The 10,322-nt window shown below is 57.7% G+C and overlaps 4 non-coding genes across 4 annotated transcripts in view; 1 reads left to right on the forward strand and 3 right to left on the reverse strand.

Annotated features, from left to right (window-relative positions):
- LOC139053968 (large subunit ribosomal RNA) overlaps nt 1–163 on the reverse strand; it is a 3,960-nt gene extending 3,797 nt beyond the window's left edge. The window contains exon 1 of the ribosomal RNA XR_011510926.1: nt 1–163. This exon is cut by the window's left edge and continues 3,797 nt beyond it. This is a non-coding gene — a ribosomal RNA (large subunit ribosomal RNA).
- Nucleotides 164–1,228: 1,065 nt separating this feature from the next.
- On the reverse strand, nt 1,229–1,381 carry LOC139053969 (5.8S ribosomal RNA). Its single transcript, XR_011510927.1, has one exon. It is a non-coding gene; the product is annotated as a 5.8S ribosomal RNA (ribosomal RNA).
- A 1,237-nt stretch (nt 1,382–2,618) lies between these two features.
- LOC139053967 (small subunit ribosomal RNA) lies at nt 2,619–4,433 on the reverse strand. The gene has a single exon (XR_011510925.1). It is a non-coding gene; the product is annotated as a small subunit ribosomal RNA (ribosomal RNA).
- A 4,843-nt stretch (nt 4,434–9,276) lies between these two features.
- Nucleotides 9,277–9,468, forward strand: LOC139053971 (U2 spliceosomal RNA). The gene has a single exon (XR_011510929.1). It is a non-coding gene; the product is annotated as a U2 spliceosomal RNA (small nuclear RNA).
- The last annotated feature ends 854 nt before the right edge of the window (nt 9,469–10,322 follow it).

Raw genomic sequence — 10,322 nt, forward strand, 5'->3', positions numbered from 1 at the left:
CTCCCATACACCACATTTCCCGACCGCCTGCAAGGACGGGGGATTCGGTGCTGGGCTCGGTCCCGTTTCGCTCGCAGCTACTCAGGGAATCCCTGTTGGTTTCTTTTCCTCCGCTTAGTGATATGCTTAAATTCAGCGGGTTGTCTCGCCTGATCTGAGGTCGACAACGGATACATCGCTTTCGCCCATTCCAGCACGACCGAGTACGACGCCCTGCCACGTCCTTACGGACGAGGCTGGCAGGCGGCACAACGCCTGCGCGCGTGCGTCATACGAGCGGTACATGCCGAAACGGACTCGACACGTTCGAAAACCCAGCGCCAACCGAGTGCGACGCCCTACCACGTCCTTCGCCCAACACGGAGCTACTTATAGACGAGGCTGGCAGGCGGTGAACCGCCTGCACGCGTGCGGCGCACGAGCAGTTGCGTGGTAAGCGACCGTGTCTGAAGCCCAAAACACCACCGAGGCAAAGATCGCCTTAGCAGCGCGCCGCTTCAGCGGGCACCGCAGGGGCGACTAAAACCTGGCGGGAGGCATCGTCTCGTGTAGCGTCGCCCCTGCCCCAACTGGAGTGGCCCAGTCTTAAGGGGACAGAGACTGCGAAGCACTTGGACCGACGGCGGACTACGACGGAACGCTTCAGCTCGGCCAACGCTCTCGAGGGAGACATTTTCCGTCTCGCGGCAATTCTCCGCCGTGCCGTGCTCTTCTCGCTCGCAGACGGCGCTCTCGCGTCGAACCGCTTTCGGGGGCCACCCTTCTCCTCCCCGCTCCTCGCACGAATCTGCCGATTCCCATTCGTGCGACGAAGCCCGGAAGGGCGCCCACACAGCTGCGGTGACGTGAGCGAGCGACCAGCTCTGGAGCTCGACGTACTCCGAAGGCAAACAACGCAAATTGCGATCGCTTCCGACTCTCTCGCAAAGGTGCGCGCTACAAGGCAACAGACGTTCGCGCCTCGAGCTTGGACCGCTCTTTCCCTGCAGGTATCCGACTCCATCCTGCGGCGGTCTTGCCAGAGGCGCGCACTCGTCACGCTGCAGTAGTAATGCCTCGTTTCCGTCTCTTCGAAGATTTGGCACGACGGCTCGCCACCGTCTCCTTCTCGTGAGGTTGCTGGCGCGTGGCTTCAGCGCTCAACGTACTGTCCATGATGCCGACGCGGTCAAAACGAGTCGACGGACGCACGTTCCCTGTGCGCCGAAGGCTCTCTTGATATGTGATCCGACCCTCAGACAGACGAAGCCAAGGGAAGACCCAAGGCCGCAATGTGCGTTCAAAGAATCAGTGCTCAGTGTGTCCTGCAATTCACACCAAGTCTCGCAGCTGGCTGCGTTCTTCATCGACCCGAGAACCGAGTGATCCACCGCTTAGAGTCGTGAAAAATAGTTTGTTCAATTCAGTACAGTACAACCAGTGTTTCAGGCACGTGGCGTCTCCCTGTGTGTGGTTTCGAAGAGCGCCTTTCGGCGTGCGCTACTCCTGTTTCGCTCTTTCGTTCGGCGGTCACGCGTTTCCGCATGACCGCTGCTGATCCAACAGCCTACTCGAGACGAAAGACAAGAGCTTGGCGCGCGCGTACTCGCGCAGCTCTCCAAAGCCACTCGGCCAGTGCCAGGGACGGCTCTCTGCGCCGGAGCCACAACAAGTCTACTTGAGGCGGAAGACGAAGCCAGCAAGGGCCTGGCCGCAAGTGCGTTCGAATACGGGATTACAGTCCCTCGTCTGTCCGTACTTCCTCTTTCGACGTGCGGCGCCTTCCCAAAGCGCACAAGTCCGCAAACCGCAGAACGCTTCCGACGTAGCAAAGCCGCGTTTCCTTCGGTACTTCGCAGCAACGCCGCCTTTCCCTCGGCGGCGGGCAAATAGCCTGCAGACGTCGTCGCATTGAACCGCGAACTCGACACCTCGCGCGTCACGAGCGGGAGCCGACCGGCAGCCTCCGGCCCTTTCGGGCGCGGTGGAATTTGCCGCGGAGGACGGGAGAGTGCTTTAGGCCACGGTTCCTTCCGTACTTGGCAGCCGCACCCTCAATACCGCCGGTTCCATGACCGACCGAGCGCCGCACCGTTCCTTTAGTACTTGGGCAGCAACAAAGTCGGGTCGTTACTCCACACTCGCCGCAGGAAGCGACCGGCAGCCGCCAGCCTTTTCAGACTCGGCAGCGTTTGCCGCGGAGGACGGGAGAGCGCTCGCACCACGGTTCCGTGTGTACTAAGCGGCAGCGGCATTAGCTCTCGACCGTCAGTTCCTTGACCGACCGCACGCTTCGCCGTTCCCCTCGTACTGGGCAAGAGCAGCAGGTCGGGTCGTCTTACTCCCATTCCGCGCAAGAGTGCCGAGGCGGACTTCAGAAAGCCCACCCAACAGTGTGCGTTACGCCGTTTCTACCCGCGGGCGCGGCCAAGCCAACCGTCCAAGGTTGCAGCCGGCGTCCACTGGGCGCAACAAATTTGGCACGGGGCGCCCTTCGAAATTCGGGCAATCCCCGGCATGTTCGGGTATAGCCGTCCCCGCGTCCAAGCGGGGCCAGCGGCGGAAAGCGTCGGGCGCAGCGAGCTGCTTCACCCACACGGGGTAGAAACAATGGCGCTCGTCACCCTCGAACAATCCGGTAATGATCCTTCCGCAGGTTCACCTACGGAAACCTTGTTACGACTTTTACTTCCTCTAAATGATCAAGTTTGGTCATCTTTCCAACAGACCGGCGCAACCGAAAGGCCGCGCCGGACATCGGTCCGAAGACCTCACTAAATCATTCAATCGGTAGTAGCGACGGGCGGTGTGTACAAAGGGCAGGGACGTAATCAACGCGAGCTTATGACTCGCGCTTACTGGGAATTCCTCGTTCAAGGGGAACAATTGCAAGCCCCTATCCCAATCACGAAAGAAGTTCCACGGGTTACCCAGTCTTTTCAGACAGGGATAAAGACACGCTGCTTCCTTCAGTGTAGCGCGCGTGCGGCCCCGGACATCTAAGGGCATCACAGACCTGTTATTGCTCTGTTTCGTGCGGCTAGGAGCCGCTTGTCCCTCTAAGAAGGTTGTAAGGTGCTGGGAACCCCGCACCTATTTAATAGGCTAGAGTCTCGTTCGTTATCGGAATTAACCAGACAAATCGCTCCACCAACTAAGAACGGCCATGCACCACCATCCACCGAATCAAGAAAGAGCTCTCAATCTGTCAATCCTCCCAGTGTCCGGGCCGGGTAAGTTTTCCCGTGTTGAGTCAAATTAAGCCGCAGGCTCCACTCCTGGTGGTGCCCTTCCGTCAATTCCTTTAAGTTTCAGCTTTGCAACCATACTTCCCCCGGAACCCAAACACTTTGGTTTCCCGGAAGCTGCCCGCCGAGTCATTTGAGTAACTCAGGCGGATCGCTGGTTGGCATCGTTTATGGTCAGAACTAGGGCGGTATCTGATCGCCTTCGAACCTCTGACTTTCGTTCTTGATCAAAGAAAACATTCTTGGCAAATGCTTTCGCAGTAGTTCGTCTTGCGACGGTCCAAGAATTTCACCTCTAGCGCCGCAATACGAATGCCCCCGTCTGTCCCTCTTAATCATTACCTCGTATTCCAAAAACCAACAGAACAGAAACGAGGTCTTGTTCTATTATTCCATGCAAGTTTATTCAGGCGACTCGCCTGCGTTGAGCACTCTAATTTTTTCAAAGTAAAAGCACCGGCCTTCTCGAGGCACACAATGAAGTGCACCAAGAAAGGACCGGCATGATGTTCAGTCCGAGCCGTCGCATCGGGTAGATGCACTACTCGTCTGGAACTGAGATCCAACTACGAGCTTTTTAACCGCAGCAGCTTTAGTATACGCTATTGGAGCTGGAATTACCGCGGCTGCTGGCACCAGACTTGCCCTCCAATTGATCCTCGTTAAAGGATTTAGAGTGTACTCATTTCAATTACGGGGCCTCAAAAGAGTCCCGTATTGTTATTTTTCGTCACTACCTCCCCGTGCCGGGAGTGGGTAATTTGCGCGCCTGCTGCCTTCCTTGGATGTGGTAGCCGTTTCTCAGGCTCCCTCTCCGGAATCGAACCCTGATTCTCCGTTACCCGTAACAACCATGGTAAGCAAGTAACCTACCATCGAAAGTTGATAAGGCAGACACTTGAAAGAAACGTCGCCGGCTCGTGGCCATGCGATCAGCACAAAGTTATCCAGAGTCACCACACAATACGGGCCGAAACCCGATCGATCTTGGTCTAATAAAAGCACCCGTCGCCCAAAGGGCTTCAGGCTCACTGCATGTATTAGCTCTAGAATTGCCACAGTTATCCAAGTAGGAAGAAACGATCTAAGGAACCATAACTGATTTAATGAGCCATTCGCGGTTTCGCCTTATTTCGGCATGTACTTAGACATGCATGGCTTAATCTTTGAGACAAGCATATGATTACTGGCAGGATCAACCAGGTAATCGTTCAACTGCGCGTCCCGCCTGTCAAGCAGGCCGGACGCCGTTTTTGCGATGCCGAGGCCACCTTCAGGCGCCCCAGCACGCTTCGTTCTTGCAAAGAGTAGCACTTTGCACAGTCCGAGACGACGGCGTTCGAGCTCGCTACGGCGCCCTCCCCGAAGGGCCGGGTATCGCCACGCGGCAAGAAGCACGCAACATTCTCGATAGACTGGTTGTGTCGACTCGATCACGGCTTGCGGTTTCTCTTGAGCCCGCAGCACAGGTGGACCGACCGACACTTGCAACGTAGCCGAGACGGCAAAGCCGCCAGGCGACGGGTCACGCCCGCGCCTTCGGCGCTTTCGCATTTGACTCGTCCGAGGACGATGCGGAACACAACTCGATATCGTGGAGAAAGCGTCGTCCGACAACCAGCCCCTAACGCATCAAGCGGATGAGGCTGCAGACGTCAGCTGTGGGATCCACGGGAGCGATACCGGGGACACGCTTGACGGGCACGAAGCCCGCCGCATATCAAACACCCAGGTCGCTTTTGGGGGCGACTGCTCTCTGGGACCCCCATATAATAGCAGCGATAAGTTCCCAAATCTCCATGGGGCCGTACTCGTGCCACTTTCGACGAGCGTTTGGCGAAAATCGTGCCGCCTCGCAGCGCCGCGAGCGAGATGGAAAGCTTACGTCGGCAGCGCAATGCCGAAGTCGTGAAAGCGCAGCGCGTCGACCGAATGCGCGAACGGCAATCTCTCGCCTATGGACAGCGCGGTTTCCAGAACAATCGCCTTTCTGTGCCCCTACGGGGCCGCACGCTAGCGCGGCCCTTTCGCCGTTTCCGAGCACGAGTGCGACCGGCGCGGGCGGCGTGCTCGACACCCCGGCTGACGCCGTTTCGGACTTTGTCTCTTCGCGCGCTCGCGCCAACGCCGCGGCAAAACGACGACCTCTGCGCGGTTCTTTCCCGGTTCCCGGCGTGCTATAGTGCAGCCAGCCGGACGGTGGCGACGACTCAGTCGCGGCCGTGCGGTGGCTTGTACGCCAAAGTTGCGTGACGGGCGTCGAGCTCCCGCCGCGGCCCGGCTCAGGTGGTTTCGGACTTCTGTCTCTTCCGAGCGCTCGCGTCGTCGTGGGCACGATTCTCGAGTGCGGAGCGGTGCGCGGACACCACCACGAACACGCGCAAGCCGAAAACGGCACTACGGTACAACGTCGGCCAGGGCGGTACGGCCCCCTTATATGAGCAGCGATAAGTGACCAGATCTCCACGGGGCCGTACTCGTGCGACAAGGCGGCGTACTGCGCCGAGCCGAGCGCCAATATTTGGCCTTGGCACGGCCGATTTGAGCTCTCGCGATCGCCGCGGTACCGCCGCTCACCGATTCAAGGCACGCTAGCGCGGCCCCTTCGCCATTTTTCGAGTAAGAGTGCGAAAAGCGCGCGCGGCGTGCTCGTCGCCCCGGCTGACGTAGTCTCGGACTTAGTCTCGCTCACGCCGCCCCGGCTGACGTCGTCTCGGACTTAGTCGCGCTCACACCGCCCCGGCTCACGTGGTTTCGGACTTCCGTCTCTTCCGAGCGCTCGCGTCGTCGTGGGCACGATTCTCGAGTGCGGAGCGGTGCGCGGACACCACCACGAACACGCGCAAGCCGAAAATGGCACTACGGTACAACGTCGGCCAGGGCGGTACGGCCCCCTTATATGAGCAGCGATAAGTGACCAGATCTCCACGGGGCCGTACTCGTGCGACAAGGCGGCGTACTGCGCCGAGCCGAGCGCCAATATTTGGCCTTGGCACGGCCGATTTGAGCTCTCGCGATCGCCGCGGTACCGCCGCTCACCGATTCAAGGCACGCTAGCGCGGCCCCTTCGCCATTTTTCGACTGACGTCGTCTCGGACTTGGTCGACGCCCCGGCTGACGTAGTCTCGGACTTAGTCTCGCTCACGCCGCCCCGGCTGACGTCGTCTCGGACTTAGTCGCGCTCACACCGCCCCGGCTCACGTGGTTTCGGACTTTCGTCTCTTCCGAGCGCTCGCGTCGTCGTGGGCACGATTCTCGAGTGCGGAGCGGTGCGCGGACACCACCACGAACACGCGCAAGCCGAAAACGGCACTACGGTACAACGTCGGCCAGGGCGGTACGGCCCCTTATAAGAGCAGCGATAAGTGACCAGACCTCCACGGGGCCGTACTCGTGCGACAAGGCGGCGTACTGCGCCGAGCCGAGCGCCAATATTTGGCTTTGGCACGGCCGATTTGAGCTCTCGCGATCGCCGCGGTACCGCCGCTCACCGATTCAAGGCACGCTAGCGCGGCCCCTTCGCCATTTTTCGAGTAAGAGTGGGAAAAGCGCGCGCGGCGTGCTCGACGCCCCGGCTGACGTCGTCTCGGACTTGGTCGACGCCCCGGCTGACGTAGTCTCGGACTTAGTCTCGCTCACGCCGCCCCGGCTGACGTCGTCTCGGACTTAGTCGCGCTCACACCGCCCCGGCTCACGTGGTTTCGGACTTGCGTCTCTTCCGAGCGCTCGCGTCGTCGTGGGCACGATTCTCGAGTGCGGAGCGGTGCGCGGACACCACCACGAACACGCGCAAGCCGAAAACGGCACTACGGTACAACGTCGGCCAGGGCGGTACGGCCCCTTATAAGAGCAGCGATAAGTGACCAGACCTCCACGGGGCCGTACTCGTGCGACAAGGCGGCGTACTGCGCCGAGCCGAGCGCCAATATTTGGCCTTGGCACGGCCGATTTGAGCTCTCGCGATCGCCGCGGTACCGCCGCTCACCGATTCAAGGCACGCTAGCGCGGCCCCTTCGCCATTTTTCGAGTAAGAGTGGGAAAAGCGACCGCGGCGTGCTCGACGCCCCGGCTGACGTCGTCTCGGACTTAGTCGACGCCCCGGCTGACGTAGTCTCGGACTTGGTCTCGCTCACGCCGCCCCGGCTGACGTAGTCTCGGACTTGGTCTCGCTCACGCCGCCCCGGCTGACGTCGTCTCGGACTTAGTCGCGCTCACACCGCCCCGGCTCACGTGGCTTCGGACTTGGTCTCTTCGAGCGCTCGCAGCCAGGTCGGGGCCGACGCCGACGTCTGCGTGGGGCTTCAACGATTCCCGGCGCGACGCAATGCAACTGCGCGCAGGATGCCAGCGACTCCGCCGTGGCCGTGCGGCGGTGTACACGCAGAAGTTTCGTGAAGGGGTATCGAGCTCCCGCCGCCCCGGCGGACGTGGTTTCGGACTTTAGCGCTCGCAGCGATCTCGCGGCGATCGCTGACGTCTGCGCGGTTTCAGGTGTGCTACGATGCAGCAGTCTGCCGCACGACAATTTACGGAAGCGAGTGCATTCCGCCCCGGCGGACGCGGCAGCGGACTTTGTGCCTGCGGGAGTGCTCTTGTTGCTGTAAAATTTGAACGGGTGCAGCTGCGCGAAGCAAGTGTACACATTTTCTCTCTCTCTCTCTCTCTCTCTGCCTCTGAGGCGACTGTAATTTTAATTTAAATGCAATTGGAGGCGGGAGCAACCTGATGAGAGTAGGCGGACTTCGGCACACCTTGTAGTTTAGAAATTGTTTTCAAGCTTTGAGGACATACACAATCGCGCCATCTGCTTTCCCCGTCTCTTTGGCACTTCATAGTGTGTGCAGCATGCTCTGCATTCCAAAGAAACGCGCCTGTTTCTCCCCCTCTCTCACGTTCTTCTTGTCTTTCTTGCTGCTCTTGTGAGAAGTTGCTATGCTCTTTACTCGCTGTAAAATAGAATGCTTGCGCGAGCCAACAACTTGCGTGTCTTTCTTTTTTTTTGTTGTTGTTGTTTTTTTCTCTCTTCCCAAGACGTTTCTGCCATTATTCACTAGCTCTCGTTCTTAGTATGCAACGGAGCGTTAGCTCGCGCCATCTACCTTTCTTTCTGTATGGCGAAGGCCGTAGGTTTTCCTAGTTCCGCACACAGATGGCGCGGATGCGTTTTCGCGCCAGTTTCGAACGACCTCGCTGTACACATGTTTCTCATTTAAAAGTTTCAAAGGGGCTTGCGAAAGGGCGTGGTCCTTTTTTCTTGCGCAAGGCTGAGCTTTCCAGCTGTGCTTAAGCTATGCTAGCATGTGTGCGTATGTGTGTGTGTGTGTGTGTGTGTGTGTGCGTGCGCGCGCGCGCGTGCGTGCGCGTGCATATGTGTGCGTGTGTGTGTATACACGCACACGGTAAAGATGATGGGGTAGCGCTATTTCTTTCTTTCTTTCTTTCTTTTTTAACAACACCTGTGCTCCACATGGCGATCTTCCTGCCCTCTATGTTTCCGGTTGGAAGGAGTGCGCAGCCTTTTCTATATTTATTTATTTTTTTTTTTTCATTCTCTTTCATTCGTACATGAGGCGCGCTACCTAATTCTAGCGGTCGAATCGACACGTTGCAATCCGTCCCGGCCTGTGCCGTATGAAAACTTTCAGTGGGCCTTGCGGTAAATAAAAGGAAATGAGGGAAATGCGCGTAGTGTATTACACTTGCGCACGGGCTTGAAACGAAGGCCTCAAAGAAAGCCGCCTTGAGCGGTCGCATTCAGACGGAAGTAAGCATTCCCCTTGCGCGTGTTTTCCGCTCGCCTGTTCCGTTTTCTACGAGGTTGCCTTCGTTGGTTTTGCCTTGCGAACAAGCTTGCGCTCGGGTCTCGTTTCTACGCGACGGCGTTTCGTTAACAGTGAAAGACTGAGGCGTCGCGAGTTGATTCGCGAGATAGAGAGCATAGAGTCTCTAGACGGGCTGGGTTTTATAAGATTGCCCACGCTGTTGCTGAGGTTACCAATGTCGCCAGGGCACCCACAAGGCAGTGGTACAATGGAGTGAAGTGAAAGACATCGCTTCTCGGCCTTTTGGCTAAGATCAAAGTGTAGTATCTGTTCTTATCAGCTTAATATCTGATACGGGTTCTATATGGACCCACGATATTAAACCTATTTTTGGAAGTTGGCGGAGTGCTTGAAGCCTGCTTCACCTCCGCCGCAGGTCGGCCCGGTATTGCACTACCTCCGGGATCGGCCCCCGCTCACTTAGGTGAGACTTCATTCAATCAAAATGAAGAACACAAGCTCGAAGCGAGCACTCACGTGACACGCACCATTCCCATACTATACGCAACGATGCCGGTGTTTCTGAACGATTGTCTGCTGTAATGAGCCACTTGGGGGGGGGGGGGGGGGGGAAGGGTGATTAGCCGTGGGTTTTGCAATCAATGTAAGTCCCACTCAAAGCCAACACTGCATTTTGGAGTTCACTATCGCTTTGATCCGTAAACGACAGCAAGCTCGCCCTGCGAAAATCCGCTGCCCTAGTGGAAGAAAGGTTCCCTATGAAACAAAAATGGAGTGCCCGATTTCCGGCAACATTTTCGCTGCAGTGGGACCGAGCGCCTCGAAAACAAACTTGTCGTATGGCCAAGTGTGGCGAAATATATTCAAGGGTTCAGAGGTGCCTCAGCTTTCCAACCTGTATGTTATGAATACCTGTTGCTACCTTTTCGTCATCATCATCCTGCTGGCTACGACCACTGCAGGGCAAAGACCTCTCCCATTATTCTCCAAGCACCCCGGTCACGTGTAAGCCCGGTCACGGTCGCCGTCTAGTGCCTGCGCCCTTCCTAATCTAATCTGCCCTCCTAAATTTCCGCCACCCCGTGCTACGCTTCCCTTCTCTTGGAATTCAGTCGGTAACCCTTAATTGATGATCTTCCCCCCACATTGCATGCCCTGCGCACGCCCATTTCTTTTTCTTGGTTTAAACTAAGGTGTCATTAGCTCGCGTTTGTTCGCTCACCCCCCGAATCTGCTCTATTCTTATCCCCCGTAGCGCTACACCCATCATTCTTCTTTCCAAAGCTCGTCGCGTCGCCCTCAGTTACCCTTC

The sequence above is a fragment of the Dermacentor albipictus genome, unplaced genomic scaffold, assembly GCF_038994185.2.
Source record: "Dermacentor albipictus isolate Rhodes 1998 colony unplaced genomic scaffold, USDA_Dalb.pri_finalv2 scaffold_423, whole genome shotgun sequence".
NCBI classification, from domain to species: domain Eukaryota; kingdom Metazoa; phylum Arthropoda; class Arachnida; order Ixodida; family Ixodidae; genus Dermacentor; species Dermacentor albipictus.